This window comes from Cricetulus griseus, unplaced genomic scaffold (assembly GCF_003668045.3).
Source record: "Cricetulus griseus strain 17A/GY unplaced genomic scaffold, alternate assembly CriGri-PICRH-1.0 unplaced_scaffold_1, whole genome shotgun sequence".
In the NCBI taxonomy this organism is placed as follows: Eukaryota; Metazoa; Chordata; class Mammalia; order Rodentia; family Cricetidae; genus Cricetulus; species Cricetulus griseus.
In genome coordinates, this window is record NW_023276808.1 from 3,480,436 (window position 1) to 3,499,082 (window position 18,647).

Genomic DNA, 18,647 nt, shown 5'->3' on the forward strand with positions numbered 1-18,647 from the left:
AGAAGGATCACCCAGGAAGACTTGCCAGCACTAAGGTAAGGAACGGGTTATGGAAGATGGGTCGGGCTAGTTCTGACTCTCTTATGGGGAACCAATTGGTTCAATTGTCCAATAAGCAGGGCACCAGTATTAAGTACAATACAAGTTTAAAAATCGTCCATGAGGTCAGCCCTTGGTTTTTAATCTTTGGTGACCTTATTATTGTTAATTGGGAGCAAGTGAGGATAGACCTACAAAGGGCATTACACAGAAATGGGCCGAATGCCATACCAAAAGTTACTTTTTCTCTGTGGCGTATCATCAAAGCAGCACTTCTTAGTAATATTGTGGAAGTGAAAAAGCAGGTTGAGGAAGCCAAGGCTGCCTTGACAGAGGCTCAGAACCAAGAGTCTTAGGTCACCTCAAGCTTCTAATGACACTTCCTTTGGGTCCTCACCCTCGTCTTCAGGGGAAAGTGAAGAATTTGAAAGTGACGTTAAATTAAAACATAAGGTAAAAAATGTTCCCTTGAGCCTCCCTCCTGATTGTAATTCTAGGGCTCTCTGTTTTCCTTCGGCCTTTCCTGAAGAGCAGAGGGGCCCAGTGATGTTCCCTATCATAGAGACAGTTACTCCCCAAGGCCAGAATCAGAGAGAGCACTCCCCTCTTAATTTTAAGGATATTAAACAGCTGAAAGAGGCAGTTATGGCTTATGGGCCTCATGCCCCTTTTACTCTGACCATTTTTGAATTCTTTGTGGGCTTGAATTCACTCCCAGTGATTGAACAATTATGTCCAGCTGTGGTATTCAGGGGAGATTATTTGATTTGGAGAGGGGAATTCCAAGAGCTATGTAACAAAATGACACAGCACAACACGGCTGCCGGTTTCTCTGAAAGGAATTCAGAAATGCTTACTGGTACGGGAGCCTATGCAGACCTAGGTCAGCCAATTCTTTACGATCCAGCTGTATATGCATAGATCTTAGCAGCTGCTAGCCGTGTTTGGAAAGCTTTACCTAACAAGGCCATAAGAAACCAACTTTCTAGGGTCCTTCAAGGATCATCTGAATCCTATTCTGACTTTGTGGATTGGCTCCTACAACATGCAGGCCATATATTTGGGGATACTGATAATGCCATGTCTATAGTTAGACAACTAGCTTTAAAAAATGCCAACAATTATTGTAAAGAGACTTTACAACCTCACAAGGCCAAAAGCATCAATTATTTGTAGAGATATAGATGGACACACCACATTATGGGACAAGTTATTGCTTCTGCTATGCAGGGAAATAAGAAGGTCAGTGAGGGAGCCAGACCTAAGACATGCTTGGTTGTGGGCAAATGGGGTGCATGCTCAAAAGATTAGTCTTCAGCTGGACACCTTTCCAACTTTAAATGGTTTTCAGAGGTTTCTGGGTGATATTAATTGTATCAGACCTAGTTTAAACATTACTACTGGGCAACTTAAGTCTCTCTTTAGTATATTACAGGGTGATTCAGATCCCAATTCTCCTTGAATACTTACTACTCGAGGAGGAAAGTGCATCCATTTGATTGAAAAATGCCTTAGAAGTAGATCATTTGGATGATATAGATTATGCCCAGCCTTTAAAATTGTTAGTGCTTTGTTCTGCTCATTCTCCTGTGGGAGTTTTTTGGCAAGAGACTCCTATTCTTTGGCTTCATTCTCAGGCCTCCCCATCTAAATCAGTGGCATCCTATCCCCAAGCTATAATTGCACTCCTATTTAAAGTGCAAAACATTGCTTTGCAGACTTTTGGTAAGGAGCCAGATCAGGTTGTTACACCTTTATCCCGTCAACAAATAGATTGGCTACAAAATAATAGTAATAATTGCACCATTTTCCTCTCTGCTACCCAGAGTGATTTTGAAAATCATTACTCATCCAATAATCTGGTTTCCTTTTTTAAGACAGAACCTTTGATGTTCCCAAAGATTATAGTCTCTCAGCCTATTTCCAAAGGACGAATGGTTTTCACAGATGGTTCTTCAAAGGGGACAACTGTAGTTGTATCTTATCCTATCACTAAGACAGCTATAAAATTGCTGCAGCTTCGGCCCAAATGACTGAACTTTTAGCCTTGGCCATGGCTCTACAACCCTTCCTCAGGGAAGCATTAACATCTATACTGACAGTCAATATGTAGCTCAAATTGTGCAACCCTTGGAGATGCCTGCCTTTGTTGCCATTATCTCCAGAGCACAAGAGAGTTTGTGACAGATACAGGGTCTGCCATGGCAATGGAGTGAACCTGTATTTGTGGGACATCTTAGGGCCGATAACCATTTGCCAGTGAAAGAAATCACATAGCCAACAGGTACACTCAAATCATTGCAGTTTCACAGAGAGCTCACTAGAGCACAATCCTTACATAAGTGCTTTCATATCAGCACAGGGTCCTTACAATTTCATACTGGAATAACCAAGGATCAAGTTGTTTAATTAGTTAAAAATTGCCCTCTTTGTGTGGAATTTCTTCCTGTGCCTCACTTGGGAGTTAATCCCCAAGGACTGTTGCTCAATGCTCAATCATATGTGGCAGATAGATGTAACATATGTGCCATCCTTTGGTAAATTGCAATGTGTCCATGTTTCTGTAGATACATTTTCAAGACAAATATTTGCCTCTGCCTATTATAGTGAAAATAAAAGATGTTAAAAGCCACTGTGTGCAGCTTTATGCTTACATGGGGGTCCCATAACAAATTAAGACTGATAATGGCCCTGCTTATGTCAGCAGAGGTTTCAGTCAATTTTGTCAAGATTTTGAAATTACCCCCGAAACTGGTATTCCTTACAACCCCCAAGGACAGGCTATTGTGGAAGATGCCAACCACACTTTAAAAGTCTATTTAGTTAAAGTAAAGAAGGGAGAGCTTGAGGGTCACCTTGGCTCCTCTAACTCTATCACTTATTTTCTATCTTAAATTTTTTAAGTGAGGATGATTCTGGTAACTCCTCAACAGACCGTCATTGGTGGTCCACTGCAAAGAAAAAATGTTTGGTTAATTGGAGAGACCTTCCCTCAGGCCTTTGGAAAGGGCTAGATCCAGTTTTGGTGTGGGCCCTGGGTTCTATTTGTGTTTTCACAAAGGATGGCAAGGCCCCAATTTGGGTTCCTGAGTGTTGTGTGCTCCTGGTTCCTGCTAATATGCTTCAGGCGTCTAATGACTCATTGAGTGTTGGGACCCAGCCCCCACAGGGTCTCTAAGAGTTGTTTTCCAGTATAACCACAGGTACCTCCTGTTTTCCTATCCTTGCCCCACTAGGATCATGATGTGAACCCTTTGACCTGGGAGTTTGTAAGTTTGTATACAAGGCTGCTTCACAATAAAAGTGAGGAACATTCTCTCAGTAAGAGAACCAGGCATCTTGTGGTTCATCCAAATCTCCAGGATTTTGCGTGATACTCAGACTTAGTGGTGTCAAAGAGCAGCCACAAAATCAGGTCCCTCTGAGAACAGAAAAGAAAGGAGACCCTGAGAGATCACCCTCAGAATGCTGGCAAGCAAGTAAGGAGTTGTGAGGGTGGATTGGAAAAGGTACGGGAAAATAGATAACTCAACTCCAAGAGAGTTGGATTGGAATAGAGATCACAGTCAATCACACAGAGAAAGTTTAAAGAGACAAGGTACTGGTAAGATTTCATTTTAACATTGGATTTAGCAATAATGCTAAGAAAATTATTAAAGAAATCCGGGAAATCTGCCTCTGAGGAATCCCTCCTCCATGAACTACCCACCAGCAGGCAGGTGACCCATAAGCCTATACCCTTGTCCAGGCTCCAGTCATACGAAACTGGTGTGGTGTGCACAGGCTGGCTGGAGAAATCAGTTCCTCAGAAAAAGTTGGGGCACTATGCTTGGAAGAAATGCTGGTTCATCCTACGGAGCGGTGAGATGTGTGGTGACCCAAATGTTCTAGAATACTATAACAACGAACAATGCAAGAAACTCCTGGGGTTCACCAACCTAAACTTCTGTACACATTTGGATGTAGCCCTGACCTTCAACAAACAAGAGCTCCAAAAGAGGTTTATGTTTGATATCATTATCAATGAGCACACCTTTTACCTGGTGGCTGAGACAGATGCTGACAGGAATAGGTGGGTCCAGAGCATCTGCCAGATCTGCGGCTTCAGTCAAACTAAAGAGAGCATTGACACCCTGAGAAACCTTTCTTTAGTCAGTCATAATCTCTGCTCTTCTCCAGCTGAATTCAGCAGCTCCAGTCAGCCCCTGCCCGGAGCAGGGTCTGCGGCAGTGACGCTGTGTACACGTTCAAGGCACCCAGAAACACCCTGTGTGGGGAATTTGGAAACCTCCACGTGGACTCAGCCTTAGTTGCCCCACCATACCCCAAGACACCTTCGGGGGCAACCCTCAACAAAGACCTCCAGTCATTGACTACAAGTATCTAACACGAAGTGAAGAAACTGCCTGCTGTTCTGCTAAATCTCTAGAAAAGTCTATCATTGGTCAATCAGACAGTGCCAGCTCTGATTTCAATTATATGCCCGTAAATCCAGGTTCTGACATCCCCATGAGCACAATGCCCCATCACTTTGTCAGCCGAGTAAGTGAGATCCAGCCACCCCAGTTCAATCTCCACCTCAAGCCTGGCTGGAAAGCAATGTCAGTACCCCTTGACCTGAGTAACAACACTGTCATCAATGAGCTCCCTTTCAATTCATTTGTCACCAAGTCTTGGTCCACATTCAACTACACCTTTAACCCAAGGTCCACCAAGTACTGCTGTTGGGTCTCCCATACAGACTCTGGAGACAGTGAGGAGAACTGTGTCTCTATGAAGACCCCAATGTCTTCATCCCCTGTACCCAGTGTCATTAACAACCCAGCTCCAAATAAGAGTACTGGCAATGCCAATTACATAGCCCTGCACTTCCAGGCGCTCTCCCCGAGATCTCATCACAAGCCATCCACATCATTGTCACACCAGATGAGAAAGGAGAATATGTCCAAATAGATAAAGAATAGAGCCAATCCCTGCAAAAGACCATACAGGAATGGACAAAGAAGTGACAGTCCTGAAGATCCTCCAATGAGGCCAAGCTATGGTTAGGATGGCCATCCCCTGACATCTCCTCTCCTTTGTGAGTTTTGTTCCAAAGATGTATGAATGTTCTGCATGTATGGTGTTGTCATACATGTGTGTATATGAAGTGTGATTGTAAATGTGTGACTGTTAACAAAAGAATGCTATTGTGTTGCCTTTATATCATTTAATTGCTAGGGAAGGAGCAACAGTTGTTAAAGTATAGGATACATGGGAGAAAATTTTCTGCTTTTATTCCATGGAGGGTGAAGAGCTGTGAATTCCTTCCATACTGGTATGGTTTCGTGGGACAGGACCCCATGAAGCAGTGGCCCTGGTGATCCTTATATTTGTTTTCATTTAAATTTGGTCAGTTAGAAATGGTAGTGGTCACAGTCAATCACTTTTTTAAGCAAAAATGAGGAATATGATATAGAAATGATACTTTGTATTAGAATGGATCCTCATTTGTTAATACTTTGTATTGGAATGGGTCTTCATTTGTTGATATTACTTTGGTTTTCTAGATATATAGATATTCTTCAAACCATTCAAAGACCTATGGAGTATATGGCATTTAAATGGTTTAGGGTTTTTCTTGACAGTGAGACACAACTGCTCCTGGCACACCAATTACATCTGAGCAGAAGATGAGCATCGAAGAAATAAAGTTTGCCTTTGACATGGCAAGACTAGCCATTTGGGCAAGAAGCTGCAATTGCCTGAACAGTTTGACTGTTGCTTTATAAACTGGACATGCAAGACCCACAGGATAGTGACTGCTGAAACAATATGGACAGTCATGAAAGGTTCCTGCTTCATGGAAGTGTCTGCCAGACATTCTACAGGACACAGAAAAAAGGTGACAGACAAACTGCCAATGCAGGTGGAGAGTTTAGAATTTCCTGTTTTACTGAGAAGTCTGTCAGACACTTTGTGACCTGTAGGCTAAAAACGGATGCCCCAAAATTACCAAGAAACTCTGGGTGACTGTCTAGGAAGCAAGATGTCTCTGTCAGTTCTAGAGTTTATATATTATCCTTCTATGTTTTGATGTAGTTGAAGATAGATAGTTATAATAACACACTAAGATAGAATGGTTAAAATCTTATAGTTCTTACTTGATAACTGTTGTGTTATATATAAAGAAGGGGGAGATGTTGGGACCCAACACCACAGGGTCTCTGAGTTTTTTGCCAGCATAACCACGGGTACCACATCTTTATCTTACCTCATCCTACTAACTTCAATATCCTGTTGTGAACCCTTTCACCTGGGGTTTTTTTAAGTTTGTATATAAGGCTGCTCCACAATAAAGGTGAGAGTCATTCTCTCAGAAAGTGGACCAGGCATCTTGTCATTCATCCAAATCTCCAGGCTTTCACCGGATACTCAGACTTAGTGGTGGCCAAGGGCATCATGCACAGAGAGCAGCATGCACAAACAGACTCAGTCATCTGCTGGCATAGACGATGGTTCCACAGCAAGGGTTAACACTGTCATCCTAACATGTCACAGATTTTCAGGTTTAAAATAAGTCCAGGAGCCAGAGTCCTCTGGGAATACATCATGCCTAAAAATTAATCAAAATGCTTTTCTTTATTCAACATGACTCTCAGAAAGAATTAATGCATTTGCTCATGTTACGTCATTTTAAGTGAAAAGGGAAATTATTTTTATATTATATGTACATGCTTAACTGTCCTCTCTCTTCCCATGTGTATATAGGAAATGCTCATACATATGATTAAATAATGGTCAAAATTTTTTCGAACAATCTATTTCATAAACAGAAAGTATATGTATGTATGTGTACATGCACATATATATGTAATGCAAATTTGACTTTTAATGAACACATATATTTCAAGAGGTAGCTTTAAATATGGAAATCACCTAACAGATCATTCATTCACCCAGGTTCTTTATTTCACAGAAAAAAAAAAACAAACAAAATAAAATGTCCCTCCACCCAGAAGCTGAGTACTCCTATCAGGCCTGTCTGTGCAATAATGGTATGTGCACACACATAAAATGCACAACAAGGCTCTTCTTAAGTCCAGTCACACAGGTACATTCTTCTCCCCTTTAGTCCGGGCCAGCACCCCCTCTCCCCAGGCTCCTGCAAAGCACTGACCAGCGATGCTATTTTCCAGAGTTTTGTGTGATTGCAGGAGGGGTGCCCTGAAATCTGACTCACTCTCACTCACCACTGCGCCTTTAGCACCAGGCAGTAGTCATTTAACTGTGTGGAGCAGATATTTAACTGAGCATTGAATGAATGATAATCACTGTTATGAACAATTGAAAAAATGCTTCATTAATGTCATTTTCCCATCATTTTGGAAATGTGGGTAACATCCTGTGCTGTCTGTAGGGTACACCCTTGTACCTGGGGTGCTTCCAAATAGCTGAATAGAGACTTCACATTCCCTCTGTGTGGGTGTCTCTTTCTCTCTTTAGTTCTGAGTTTTAAGCAGGGTCTTTAGAATTGCTGAGATCATGTTCAGCTCACTGAGCTACACCCTGCTCTAAACAGAACTAACAATTATTCTGTATCTGATGATAAGGGCGCCAAACTTTCCCTCTGGCAGCGTGCCCTGTCCTTCAAGGCTCAACCATTTTGGGCTTTGTGGATTTCCTGACACACACATCATCACCTGGTGTCTGGAGTATTGAAGTTCATGGGAGCTTTCCCATAAGACAGTAGACCAAGAGACGTGAATAATCTGTATAGAAAGTGAGGATCCCATTAATACCGTAATTTAAAATAACAACTTCCCCCAGCAATAACAATCATTTAAAAACAATAAAGAGTCATCAGTTTCTGGAATATATAAGCTGGATGACAAATGCTGTCCACACAGCAGCTGGTAGGGAGCAGCACCTACAACCTTAGAGGTGAGGGCTACAGCTGTGGGCAGAGGACTGGCAAAGACTGGTGTCACCCCAGATGTATGGGAAGCGAAGCAGAGAGCCTTATTCTCATCTCAGCCACTACCCAGGCTTTTGCTTTATTTCTGATTCTGGGGGGCTCTTGCATTTCTTGTATTGCTGCCCCACCCTCCAGTTTCCAAGTCAACAGCCTAGCTCCTTTCTATCTTGCTTCTTTCTCTCGTCTCTGCTTCTGTTATCACATGTCCTATTCTGACACTGTTCTCTTCTCTTCTCTTTGAAGACCCCTAAGGCTGCATGGGACACATCTGGATGCAGGCTCCATCTTAAGATCTATGGCTTAGTCACTCTTGCAGGTCTCTTTTTACCATTAAGGAGCCAAAGATTAGAGTACTGGTGAGCTGGAGATCCCAGAACCACCACATGGTAATTTCAGCATGTCAAACATAACGAAAGGAGCCAGCAAGCTTTCCATGTGTAAAACTATGCCAGCTGGGTCTGGAATGATGGCTCAGTGCTTAAGAGCATGCATACTGCTCTTTCAAGAACTGGAGTTCAGGTCCCAAAACTCATATCAGGTGGCTCACAACTGTCATTCTCCAGCTCCAGGGGTATCTGATGCCTCTGTCCCCTGCTGACACCTATACTCACACCCCCAAACCCCCTGTTTCCTTTCTCCTGACTTTAGATCACTCTGCTATTTACGAAGCCAGGTTCCATGACCCCACTTTACCAACGGAGCTTTTTGTATCTGGTGAGATCACTCAAAATACCACATCATTTTTTTTTTTGGTTTTTCAAGATAGGGTTTCTCTGTGGCTTTGGAGGCTGTCCTGGACCTAGCTAAAAGACCACATCTTACCGATCCCAAATTTTAAGAAGCAAAGAAACAAAATGACACAGATTTAATCAAAGGAAGCAATAATGACAGGTTTATTTAAAAATTTCCAGTAGAGAAAACCTGTTAGTGTTGGAATAAAGGTACTCAATGTATAAGAGCGGGGGAGAATAGAAAAATTAACAAAAGAAAACAAAACCAAACAGTATAAAAAAACAAAACAAAACAAAAATGTTTGAAATGGATTCCAATAGGGAACTTCTTTAAACCTGTGAATAATGAACACAGTTACCAGGTTTGGCAGACAATTCATTTGGAAATTAAAGCCTATGTCTGTATTGTAAACTCCATAAAAACTGCTCATAAAAACTGAATTCAAGCCTTTCATATACTGGGCACTGAATCACAAAGCCAGTTGATTTGCAAATAAAAGGAATTATTCATTTGTTCTCACAGTTACAGAAATTAACCAGCTGCTTTACTGTGGTGTAGAGCAGATGAGATAAATGACAAGAAAGGGAAAATCAGACAAAACTCTAAAAAACTGAAACACAGCAAATTCAGACACCAACTTGCTAAAAGACAACAAACTGAACGTTATGGCATAGTCTACATTTGTGGTCGTCATTTCCTTTCCCCCACCCCACAGACAAATAGCTTCTAGATCCATTAGCCATTTAGACTACTCCTGACCTCCAAATATTCTGTATACACATATTTAGCAAAGAGCAAAAGCCTGACGTAAGTCAGACAGCACTACAGTCAGCATACACTTTTAGAAAGAATACTGTATATGTCATAAAGATTCGCCATTTAAAACAAAGAATCCCATTCATTTCTAAACAATTTTAAAACATTATGAAAACCCATCAAAAGATGATTCAGGGTGGGCTCAGAACCTGATGAAGTGCACACTTCAAAGACTATCAGCGTAACACTCTGCCAAACACTCCCAACAAAAGGACTGCTCAGGATTGTTCTTCTTCTAATAGATAATTTGTCCCTGCCCTGGCCATCTCCTTTAAAACTATACACAAAAGTCCTGCTAAAAGTCAACATTTTAGTTGATCATACAACAGAATGTCACAATGTAAACTAAACAGATACTTGATATCAGCATCATGTTACCAATGTTTGTTAATTTCTCAATCCAACAGTTGGTCACAGAGGTCAAGTATTATCAAGGCTCCCTTGTCAGGTTTTCACCCGTCTGACATATCCATCCTTCAAGTACATGCAAGGTTCAACAGTTTGCAAGAGACAGAAGCCAGAGGCCCTTTAAGACACTGAGGAAATAGGATTGTGGGGCGAACCCATCTGGGTAAGAACTTTATCCAGCCACTGGAGAGGGCCATGCAGATGTATCTCAGTCCAGCAGGGGGTGCTAGTAACATCCTGCCTTTGGTACTTGGCTCCCCAACCCTAGGAAAAAGAAAGCACACTGGTGTCATATAACTCTCTATCTCATTGAGTCACTCTACCAAATAAAAGGATCATATGATCAGTTCACTTAATTATGTTTGGACTCATGTCTATGTCACACAAGAAAACAAACATACTGCAAAAGCATGGGTAATTTTGGGGGATGGAGATTGGCCACCAAAAGTCTATCCAAGGACCCAAGAATCACCTATTTAGTCTGGTGTAGTGGCACATGACTTTAATCCCAGCATTCGGATAGCAGGAGCAGGCAGATCTCTGTGAGTTCCAGACCAGTCAGGGGTACAGAATGAGACCTTGTTTCAAATAAATAAATAAAAATTATTAGTCTTGGGTAATTACAAATTTAAAATACTTTCAGTAGTTGTTTGAATAAAGACATTTTAGCCAGGAGGTGCTGTTACATGGCTTTCATCCCAGCACTCAGGAAACAGAGGCAGGGGGATCTCTATAAGTTCGAGACCAGTGTGGTCTACAAGAGCTAGTTCCAGGACAGACTTCAAACCCACAGAGAAACCCAAAAATATTTTAAATATTTATTTCCCACTACATTAATGTTATGTTAAAACTTTACTTACTTATACGTTTAAGACATACTCTTAATGGGTAGTCCTGGCTGGCCTAAACTCCTATGTAGACCCAACTGGCCTCAAACTCAGAGCTTATCTGTCTGATTTCTGGGCATTGGAATAAAAGGCATGTATTATAAAACTGGCTTTGTTTTTTTAATATTTTATTTAAAAATTGTGCAAATATGTGCGTGTTGAGTATGGATTTACCTATGAATGTGTGGTATCTGTGGATTTCAGAAGATGTTGGATCCTGGAGGTAGAGTTACAGGCTGTCGTGATCCACTTCAGCTGGATGCTGGGACTGAACCCAGGACCACTGTAAGAGTCCTACACCTTTAACTGAACAATCCCTTGCCCCTTTATCTGTGTGTCCATGCCTGGAGAGGACAGGGGTCTACACTGGCTGTCTTCTTCTGTATTTTCTGAGATGAGTTCTCTTGCTGCACCTGGGCTTTTGTCAATCAGGCTAGACTGGCGGCCAGCAAGCCTAAGGGATCCTATCTGTCTCCCATGCTGGGACTACACACAGCCCTGCACCCAGCTTTTTGTTGTTGTTGCATGAATGTGTGTTAATGTACACCACAGTGTGCATGTGGAGCTCAGAGAACAAATCTGTGAAGTTGGTTCTTCTCTCACCTTTTACACATGTTGTGTAGCAATATCTTCAAAGATAAAACCTTCTGTCTTATAGGGAAGCTCCAGAATTGCTGAATGTTTTAAGGGGAGGTGAAACACTCCACCCTCTAGGCAATCTCCTTAAAACTCAGGAAGCAGACATCGTAAAACCTTTACTGAAACTGACAAGATTCACTAGGCTGTCCCTCCCCAGGCTGATATGAGCCGTAAGGACTGCTGAGACACACAGACTGACTAGGCTGCCTGCTTCTGGAATAAGGCATGCTCCAGCCTGGACTCTATTAAACCCTTAGCTTGACCCGGAATAAACTGCATGATGACTGGGAGGCAGGGGGAGATAAAGGTGCCTGTCACCAAGCCTGGAGACCTGAGTTCCATCTCTGGGACCTGCAAGATGGGAGGAGAGGACTATATTCTATCTTCCCATGACAACCTCTTGGACAATGGTGCTCTTAGTGGGCACTGATAGGAATATATACCAGGAAGGCACAGGTATACATATTGTAAGTAGCAGGGGTGAGGCGGGGGTCAGGCCTGAATGAGATGGGCGGGTACTGCTCACCTTCACGAAACTCATTTGAATAGTGCACATTTTGGTGAGTTCATACACGGTCTCAAAACCATGGTTCACAGACTGTGCCAGTATCTGAGCAAACTCTTGGTTGTTGAAAATTTTCACGCTACACCCACTGGGGATCTTGCAGACAGTGGTGGGATGAAACCCATGATGGTAGTTGCAGTTCCGACTCTGCACAAAGATGCTGCTGTCACTCAGGCATTCGACATACACTTCTCCTCCAACATAGTACAGGTGGACGCCTGTGAGAGGACAGACCATGTCAGTCATAGGCTGAAAGGCACCCAGGCAGAGTCAAATTTGGCCACTCACATAGCCATTCTGACAGACATCTAGCTAACTATGTTATGCTTGTGATAACCAGTGTGTTCAGGAACTAACAATGTCTCTCAAAAATAATAATGGTTGACATTTTCATTTTGGTATTCAATGTCCTGCTTAACCAGAGTTGAAAGTGTATGGACACTCTAAAAATAGAGCAATATAAAACCTGTAGTTTCCTGGGGTATCCTGTGTGCTTAAAGTCTTCTGCATTTATGCCAAGGCTAAATTGTTCAGAAAACTTCAGAGAGAGAGAGAAGGGATGGTCAATAAACACAGAGGAGTGAAACCCGGGTTGAAGAATTACTGCTGGAAGCAGTAAGACATGAGGTCTAGTTAAAACAGACACTTTTTAAATAGAAAAAAAACATACTGTGTCAAAAAGGAGCTCACCGAAATAAGTACAAAAAACAATAATTGAAAACGTCTTATAACTTAGGATGCTGAAAGACCAGGCAGCATCCCCCCTTCTCAGGGAGAAGCAGGGAGTGTCCTGGACCCCCTCCTATTAAAGCTGGACCAAGGAGAGAACCAATTCTGCAAATTTGTCCTCTGACCACTATGTGCCCCGTTATACACACAGAAAATAAACAAAAGCAAATCTTCAAAAAGGAAGATGGACCCTCTGGCCAAGACTCACGAGGGAGTAAGAAGAGGCTAGCAAACAGGCATGTAGTATGACTTTGAGCTAAGAAGGTGCTTAGTTGGAATGGCTTAATAGAAAATGCTAGTGAGACTATCTGAGGAAACACAATGTGGCATTTCTACAGACACACAGGGCTAAGACCCCAGTATCAGCTCTACCCACTGTGGCAGAAATCCATTTTGTTTAGTGGTATACAGAGATATATTTAAGAACAAAAATATAGAGAAAACTTTTTTTTGGGTTTTTCAAGACAGGGTTTCTCTGTGCATCTTTGGAGCCTATCCTGACACTACCTCTGGAGAGCAGGCTAGCCTCGAACTCACAGAGATCTGCCTGCCTCTACCTCCCGAGTGCTGGGATAAAAGCCATGCGCCACCAATACCCAGTGAGAAAACTTTTTAAGAAGAAAAAAAAACCCTTTTCCCTGATATCAAAAATGATGTCTTTTCATTTTAGAAAATTAAGACAATATATGAAATATAAAGATGTGGAAAATATTGGCATTCCTTCAGCAACAGAGGAAAATGCTTGTTAATTAACAGTCTGCAATTGTGTGTCCGGTTTTGCAATCATTAAAGCCTGTGTTGCAAACTCTCACATTTCTGTATGACTTGCTGCTGTAACTGTTTAACCAGGCTCCTTCAGCAGACCAGTATTGACACTAATTATCTACTATTGCAGTCGTAACAAATGTCACTGGACGGTTTTTACTAATATCTATAAGAGACATTCCTGGAAGTTAAGCGGCTGGATCAAAGGATTTGAATCACTTTGCCAAATGACTTTTCAGAATGCTTGTGTTACATCAGCACTGTGAGTGCAATGATCAGCTGACCCACACCAGCACTGACACTGAGCTTACACAAAAGCAAAGTGTTCACACCTGCAAAGGGAATTGCTTTAATTTGAACATGGGGGCTGGGCATACCCTTGGTTTAGTGTCCATTTGGGAATCTCCTGCGAACAGCAGCATCTGAACATTTTGCATTTGCCACAAGAATGATGGGGTCACTTCATGAGGAAGAAAAGATGAACGTTTGCAGGAGGGGTAAAGGGACACGCACCTTTTCCGATATGTCGCCTGGTGTTTTCTATTGTGGAGTTCCGGTTAATGTTGGAAAGCAGCCCAAGGCAGAAGCGGTTCTTGTTGTTGGAAGGATCAGTGTAACCATCCACCAACACGCTTGTGGAGGAGGCCTGGAACGTATCACCCACGCAGTTGTTGAGCTCGTAGTACACAATAGAGCACCAGTGCTTTGGTTCCTCATAAACAACAGCTTGAACATCTGCAAGAAGGAAAGAACTTTGCTCACATTTACTCCTGGAGCACCCCAACCAGAAACCCCATTGTAAAACTGGCTTAGCACGGTGGAACGAAGACAGGGAGGGGCAACTACGAGGATCACATAGGTCATTTCTGTGAAATCCTATGTACTTCTTACTAAGGGCGGCATTCTCCTTTCATTGGGGAACTGGCAGAGATCCAATATACCAGCTCAGCAAGCCCGGCAACAGCACTTGCTGAATACAAATGACTTATAACTTGCTCATTAACATACAGAAATAATTGAAGTCACTCCTGCTGGCACACTACCTACAAGAAACACAGTGACCAATGAGAAAGCAAGTGGCACAGGAACAGGAGATGCCCGGAGAGGTGCCAATGGGCTGGTGAAGAAAGGAACTGCTTTTGGCAAAGCCTTGGCAGACCTCTGCTTTCTCGAAGCCCTGAAAACGAACTTCTTCCTATCATGAAGAAGCTGCTTGGCTTCACAAGAGCTAGTGATGGCTGAAGCTCCAGTTTTGCTATAGCTCAGGAAGAAACCGTGCCAGCTGGCCATTCATCCCGAATAAAATATATCTCTCTCATCCAGACGCCAGGCTAACCTCCTTCTATTTGCTTCAAGTCATGCCAAGCGGGTGTGTTTGTCTCTCCCTTCCCAGAATGGGCCAACAATAGAAACTACACAGGTTTACCAAGAGGATGCAGCTTGTTAGGCCCAATCTCTTAAGGCTGATGAATCTCCAAACAGATAATGCTTCTAAATGCTTTCAACCAAAAGGCTGGGAAAAGAGCCCTTTCTGCGTCAAAACCTCTTATGCATGCCTTTTGAGAGCCCAGGCACACAAACCACACCATTGCCAACTTGATCATTACTCTAATGAGTCTCATGGGGCTTCAGTGTACAAATATAAGAAATGGAAAGAAAATCCACCAGGACTGGGAGATGGAAAAGGAGAAGGACAAGGACAGGGAGGAGGAGGAGGAGGAGGAGGAGGAGGAGAAAGACTTCCACATCCTTTTGTTTGATTGCTTGTGGTTTTTCGAGACACAGTTTCTTTGTAGCTTTGTAGACCAGGCAGGCCTGTAACTCAGCGTTCAGCCTGCCTATGCTTCCCGAGTGCTGTCATGTTCTTAACATAACCAGCCAGTTATTTGTTTTATGTAAGTAGCTTAGCTGAAAGTATACTATTTCCATTGTTTATTTCTAGGCAATGCTTCCCTGTCTGCTGCTCTTCAAGGAGCAAAGCTTTAGTAATTCACAAGTGCCAAATCCCAGAGAAGGCTGTGCCATCTGTCACATAGGCCTTCTATCAGCTTTCAGCATTGTTAAAATTGCTATTCATTTAGCTTGCATGTGGACACATTTTTTCCTATAAAAGGCCAGGAAGATCTTGTGAAACATATGGTCTTTATCACAACTATTCCACTCTGCCTTTGTAACCACAACAACAAATAAAAATCTTAGCTATAGATAATACGTAACAAATGGGCACAGTGTGTTCTAATAAAGCTTTATTTACAAAAACAGAAAGTGGGCTGATCTGTGTGCCGGCTGTAGCTTGCTGACCCATGTTCTGGGAATCAACCACAGGTAACAACAGGAGAATAGTCAAAATATTTTCCTCTGAAAATACTATGTGATTTTTAAATGGCTCCAACTGGGAACATTTTTTAAGCTATTTTAAAGGAAAAAAACTTAAAAATAAGTCTCTATTTGGGGGTAACAGAGATAATCTCATCATGACCATTACAGGCCCCAAATAGGGTATCTTGTTCCCCAAATAAAAATTCCAAAAGTGGCATAGGGGCTATTCTGAAGACGTGAAAACACATGAGCATATAAATAACATGTATTTGTTATATAAAACAGGACTCAATCATTTCCTCCGACTATCTCTGTAAGCACAGAGATTTTTAACAACCTCCTGTGTATATAGGTATGTGAAACAGCCATACAAACCCATATTTATTGGTAACAAATCATAGACAGGTGCATTTTAAACAGTTATTTGATATATGTGCATATATGTATATAAATGCATATATGATATTATATGTATCACTTACTCATTTATTGAAGATGAAAGCAAATTAGCATGTTAAGGACACAGATAAACTTGTTTATTTTTCCAATACTAATAAATCGTGGCTGATTATTCACACTGGTCAACATACAGATTGTCTTTAGAGGTGACTGACAGTTCGGTTTTCTAACCACCAATGCTGGAAACTCACTTCACCTAACTATGTAACACAAAATGGCAGAGCACTGCTTACGGCCATTTCAGAGACCAGTGGGAATCTGAGACCTCCATATTCAATTCTGAGATCCCATATTGGACTGTGACAGAGTTTAAGTAAAAAGATGGGCTCTAAAGAATTCTTTCCATTACTCTTAAAACAACAACAAACCTGTTTTCCATGTTTCTCAAACAGCTACCTTTTTAAGGTCTAAATGAGTAAAAGTAACATTAGGACAGGACATACAGACAACACTCTGACAACTCATTTTACCTCCTCTGTTGATCTCGGAGGGCAGTGCAGGTGCCATCATATTCGTGTCCATTGGCTGAGAGCCATCCTGGGCCATGGCATCTTCAGAAGGAAGGTAAGCAGTTGGGGGTATGTCAGCTACAAAGTTTGAAAGAAAAAAATTACATGCTTCAGGCACAGACTCTCCTCTGCACTGAGAGCTTTTGGGTATGATTAGGCCTGCTCAAGTGTACACAGATGCATGTGTGTGCACATGTATGCAGGGGTCAGAGGGTAACTTTAGGTAAACATTTTCCTTTTCCTTATAGTTGGGAACGGAGGAAGCAATAAAGCATGTATCACGTTTTAATTTCTGAAGGTACAACATGGATGCTGAAGTAAAATTTAATGTAAAGCACCTTAAGTGGCTCTATAAACATCCCGTCCCATCATTTTCCCTCACAAAAATATCCATGCATTTCATGATGAACTTTTATTTATCGTGTCCCTCTTGATGTCGACTGGCAAGAGCTCTGGCACTAATATTTGAGATGCTTGTTTACGAACCTGTAATCTGAAAAGTGTAATCCTCTAATTAGTCACTATTACACCATCCGTTATGACTAAAACAGGAAAATAACTGGTTTTTCTATTTACTAAGCTGAACAAGCAGATGTTCTCCATATTTCTGTTGCATTTTCTTGATGTTAAAAGTACATATTTCTTGGGATTACATCACTGGCTAAATGAATCTAATTAAATGGGGAGGCCAGATACCCCAGTAATTAGCTCTTCTGCGGTTGCATTGATAACAAGGGTTCCTCAGTGTTGGAAAAGCTCGCCAAAGCCGCTACTCAGAGCAGCAGTGTATGTAATATGACATTTTCCCCTTTCTTTTTATGGAGAGCCGAGACTGGAACAATTGTGCCACTCAAAGAAGGATGCAGCAGTTTCAAAACTTAACAGGACTCAAACAAGCCATCCTCTTCTCCAGCTGTATGTACAAGTCCCCTCCCTACATTGATATTCTCCAAGGACTGGTTCACCAGGATGTGCTCAGGGTTCCACCCACCGCGCCCCCCCTCAGGCCACGCCCACCACCTCCCCAAGGCAGGCAGCGTCCCCGAATGGCCCCTCCTACCTGGCATCTGGAAGGGCTGCCTGGGTCTGAGCTGGTGCAGGAGTGAGGGTAGGTGCTACTGCTGCTGTTGCTGCCTGGGGAGTTGGGGTAGCTGCTGTTGGACGAGTGGTGCTGGGCTGCCTGAAGGAATCTGGAAACGTGGCATTCGGTGGCATGTGAGGCTCATTCTGTCCCAAGTTACAGAACTGTGCCAGAAGGCTGTGCTGAGGGTTGTACTCACTGTGCCTGGGAACCAGCACGGGAGGAAGCACTGGGGACAGAAAGAAAACAGAGAGACAAATGAGAAAGGTTTAGTTTATATCCTCTCATTCTTAAAAGAGGCAGTGGACACAAAAGCCTTTGCAAATTATTCCCTAGTCTTTACTTTTACATGACGTATATATTCCACAAAAATACAAAAGGACTTTGGAGACCAACATATTTTTGGATGGTTGAGCTGGAAGTTTGCAGTCTACACCTGGGGTCTGAAGTTCCTGTGAGAGAAAAGTCACCTGGCCATCCCAGGAGCAGGAGCAGGGAGGGAGGCCACCCAAATCTGACACCATCCATACTTGGGGACCCTCAGAAATCATCAGCTAGGTGAACCAATCCATCAACAAAACCATCCTGAATGACACACTCTGGCAACTGGAGCCAATGGGAAGAAAGGCTGATAATTATCAAGTCATGAAGTAAAGTAAACCTTCCTCTCTATAAAGTGATTGTTACAGACACTTGTTACAATGAGCAAAAGCTGAGTATATAGAGTTCCTGTGCTCTTTTG

At 42.4% G+C, this 18,647-nt stretch overlaps 1 pseudogene; it reads right to left on the minus strand.

The window, feature by feature from the left end:
- Nucleotides 1–9,940: 9,940 nt before the first annotated feature.
- On the minus strand, nt 9,941–18,138 carry LOC113838329 (annotated as a pseudogene).
- Nucleotides 18,139–18,647: the final 509 nt, after the last annotated feature.